The 4,082-nt window shown below is 35.0% G+C and overlaps 1 long non-coding RNA gene across 1 annotated transcript in view; it reads left to right on the plus strand.

Moving 5' to 3' along the window:
* LOC110272309 overlaps positions 1-3,842 on the plus strand; it is a 13,668-nt gene extending 9,826 nt beyond the window's left edge. Inside the window, exon 3 of the long non-coding RNA XR_002363500.1 lies at positions 3,832-3,842. This is a non-coding gene — a long non-coding RNA (uncharacterized LOC110272309). The remainder of the gene's footprint in view (positions 1-3,831) is intronic.

Raw genomic sequence — 4,082 nt, forward strand, 5'->3', positions numbered from 1 at the left:
TAATTAATAAAAAATAATTTATTAAAGACTATTTTGCTAAGCAAAATTTAATGACAAAAAAATAAACTTTTTGCTAAAAGATATTTTTGTAAAGAATAATTTCTTTTTTTCTTGAAAATGGATAAAGTTAACATTAGTTAATACAAAAAAATTTAAAATAAATTAAAGATGAGGTTTTTTAAAATTTATAAGAGAGGGAAATATACATTTTATAAATAAAGAGGAGAGAAATGTCATTTTAGTATCTCACAGGGGAGGAAAGTAGTATTTTCTCTATTTTTTATATAATTACATCCATATTAGTTTGTTATGTAATATTTTCAATATTTTCTTTTTTACACTAAATTAATCTTGATACTATAATTTTAAAGTCTTTAAATAAAAAAGTACAATTTTTCAATTCAAATAACACAATTTTTTTTATTGAATTTTAATTGTGTTCGAACATTTTTTTTTTCTTAAATAAATGGTGATTCAAATTACACTTAAATAGTATATTTAAATAAACTAGAACAACAAAATTTTCATAAAGATTTAATAGATATAAGACAAACAATTTTGTATTATTTAGCTAACATAATTAATAATTTATTTTATATTATATAAGAGAGATTTTGAGAAAAATTAAAGGACATAGATAATTTTATTGAAAAATATTTTTAAGAAGAAAAGATACAATTACTAATGTTTTGTTTGTCAATTACATTTCTATTAAAATTAGTAGTATCAAAAAATATTTCAAATTTAATATTATGAAGAAAAAATAAAAATTATATAAGGATTAGTTTGACTAATTTTTAAAATTTGAGGGATGAAAATGACTTACGTCTGGACTTTCAAGGACTATTTTGACTATAAAAATCTTTTTCACATGTCAAGTGACACGCAGCGTTAACCTGGGTATGCCACGTGTCACTGATCTGCCACATGGCGTGCCACATGTTGCTGACCTGCCACGTGGCGTTGACCGTGGCGTTGACTTGCCACGTCATCACCCAACTGACAGAAGGACTAATTTGACTTATTTTTTATCTTTCAGGGACTAATTTGATTAAAAAAAATCATTCGGGGACGAAAATGAAGATCGCGTAATCTTTCGGGGACGAATTTGAGTATTAACCCTTAAAACTTATGTCAAACTTCAGAGACAAAAAATATACTTCACCTTATTCTTTTCTAAATTGCAATCAATCTTTAGTTATTATTTGAATCTACTATTAAATGCCTCATATATAATGAATAAAAAAATTTAAAAAAATTATATAAAAACACATAAAAATAAAATTTTAAACCATAACAGCACGCAGTCCACTTAAAATTTTTTATGATTTTAGAGAGATCTTAATCTTAAGAAAAATATGTGCAAATTTATAGAGTTCTATTATGTTACTGCAAGTTATAAAAAAAAAATTTATGATAGTAATTTTTTTTGGAGAGTAAGAGTTTTTTATTTCAACTTTTAAGTATAAATTAAATTGAAATTTAGTTCTTTAGAAATATTTTTTTTCTTTCCGTGTTGGTATTTGTATTTATTTAATGTATCATGTTCTAATTGCTATGCAAAAGATAATTTTATATTCTAATTCATCATATATAAAAGTACTTATAGACAAAGGATGTTGGTATAAATGTGACTTTACAAAATTAATTATGATTAAAAATTAGATTGATGTCATATAATTTATGTTGGAATATTTTTTGCACTAAACATTAAGAGAATGAATATATTTAAATAATATTAGTTAAAATTATATTAAAATGTAAATTATTAATAGATATAATTTATATATCTTTTATATTACTTTTTTAATTTAGTTTTTACGTTAATAGTGTCTAATTCATTTAAAACGGCGTTCATAATATCAGGGGGACCTACTGCTACAGGGTGATGCCGTTTGGCCTAAAGAACGCGGGGGCAACGTACCAGAGACTGATGAACAAAATATTCAGCGACCTCATTGGCAAGACGGTGGAAGTCTACGTGGATGACATCCTCGCAAAGACCACCCTGCCTGGCGATCTCATAAGTGACCTGGAGAACGTGTTCACATCCCTCTGACGACACGGCATGAAGCTCAACCCGCTTAAGTGCGCCTTTGCCATGAAGGCCAGAAAGTTCCTGGGGTTCATGATAACCCAGAGGGGAGTGGAGGCCAACCTTGAAAAGTGCCAAGCAATACTCCAGATGAGGAGTCCGGGCTACATCAAAGACGTTCAGCGGCTGACGGGAAGGCTCACCGCGTTGTTCCGTTTCCTGGGTGCATCGGCAGCAAAGGCCCTACCCTTCTTCGGTCTAATGAAGAAGGGAATAGCGTTTGAGTGGACCCCTGCATGCGAAGAAGCTTTCAACCACTTCAAAGAGATTCTAGCAGCACCCCCGATGCTCGGGAAGCCCAAGGACGGAGAACCACTCTATCTGTACCTAGCCATAACAGAAGGAGCGCTTGCAGCGGTGTTGGTGCTGGAAGAAGGGAAGGCCCAGCAACCAATCTACTTTGTGAGTAGAGCACTGCAAGGGGCAGAACTCAGATACAGCAAGCTGGAGAAGCTGGCGCTGGCACTTCTGGTCTGCTCCCGCCGATTGCGACAATACTTCCAGAGTCACCAGGTGGTCGTGAGAACGGACCAGGGGATTCGTCAGGTGCTCCAAAAGCCCAATCTAGCGGGAAGAATGATGACCTGGGCCATCGAACTATCCCAATACGACCTAGGCTACGAGCCCCGACACGCAATTAAGGCGCAAGCAATGGCAGACTTCCTGGTGGAAGTAACCGAGAACCCAACCGAAGTCACAGACACACGGTGTAAGCTCCATGTAGACGGAGCCTCCAACCAGACGTCTGGGGGTGTCGGAATCATCCTAGAAAGCCCAGTCGGAGTCATCTACAAACAATCAGTTAAGTTCGAGTTCCCTGTATCGAACAACCAAGCAGAATACGAAGCCCTCCTAGGGGGTTTGGTTCTAGCTCAGGAAGTCGGGGCCAAGAGGCTAGAAGTATGCAGTGATTCGCAAGTCGTCACTTCGCAAGTGAATGGAAGCTACCAAGCTAGAGACTCATTACTACAGAAATACTTAGAGAGGGTCAAAGAGTTGAGCAAACAATCAAACAATTTGAAGAGGTCACGGTCCAACACGTTCCAAGGGAGAGGAACACACGGGCAGACCTCCTATCCAAGCTGGCGAGCACAAAACCCGGAACCAGCAACCGCTCCCTCATCCAAGGCATCACGAAAGAGCCAGCAGTTGCCCTCCACCTGACCAAAATAGCCCCTTCTTGGATGGACTCTATCGCTGACTTCTTGCAAAACGGCAAACTCTCCCAGGACGAAAAGGAAGCCAAAGCGGTAAGAAGGGAGGCTTATATATATGAATTAAATAACGTTGGTTTTTTATGTCACCAAAAAAAATAAAGCTGGTTTTGTTCTTTGATATAACCAAAAACTCCTTAAAGGCCCAAAACTGGGAACCAAAAAAAAAACACACAAGGACTGAAGGAGGACCAAGGCCAACATCAGAAGCAAAACGAGGAAACACGCGAAAAATGAAAATCAATGCAGGAGTTAATACTCAAATTAACTATGAAATTATACTTTCATATAATTGAGATAATATTTAATTTGGTACCTAAACTTACATGCAAGTCTTAATTTAGTCTTTGAAGTTTTAATTGCTTCTATTTAGTCTCCAAAATTTATAAACGTGCCTCATATTAGTCTATGAGACGATTTTTAGTATAAAAAGACTAGTTAAAACTTGTAAAATAATGCAATTTTGGTTTTGGCATTTAAATAGCTCAAAAACGGCATGGTATCACTTATTTTGTTAGGTAGAATTTTAATAAACACCATTTATGATGTTGTTTTTAGATTATTTGAGTGCCAAAACTAAAACGACATCATTCTACAAAGTTTAGTGTGGCATCCAGCTATTCACGACAATGTTCGTTAACATTTATACGTTGAAAATAGTTTTAAGGACTAACATAAGTTATGTTCACAAAATTTGGGGACTAAATAAAGGCCATTGAAACTGTATGGACTAAATTAAGGCTTGCATGCAAGTTCAGGGACCAAATTGAATA

This window comes from Arachis ipaensis, chromosome B05, assembly GCF_000816755.2.
Source record: "Arachis ipaensis cultivar K30076 chromosome B05, Araip1.1, whole genome shotgun sequence".
Taxonomy (NCBI): Eukaryota; Viridiplantae; Streptophyta; class Magnoliopsida; order Fabales; family Fabaceae; genus Arachis; species Arachis ipaensis.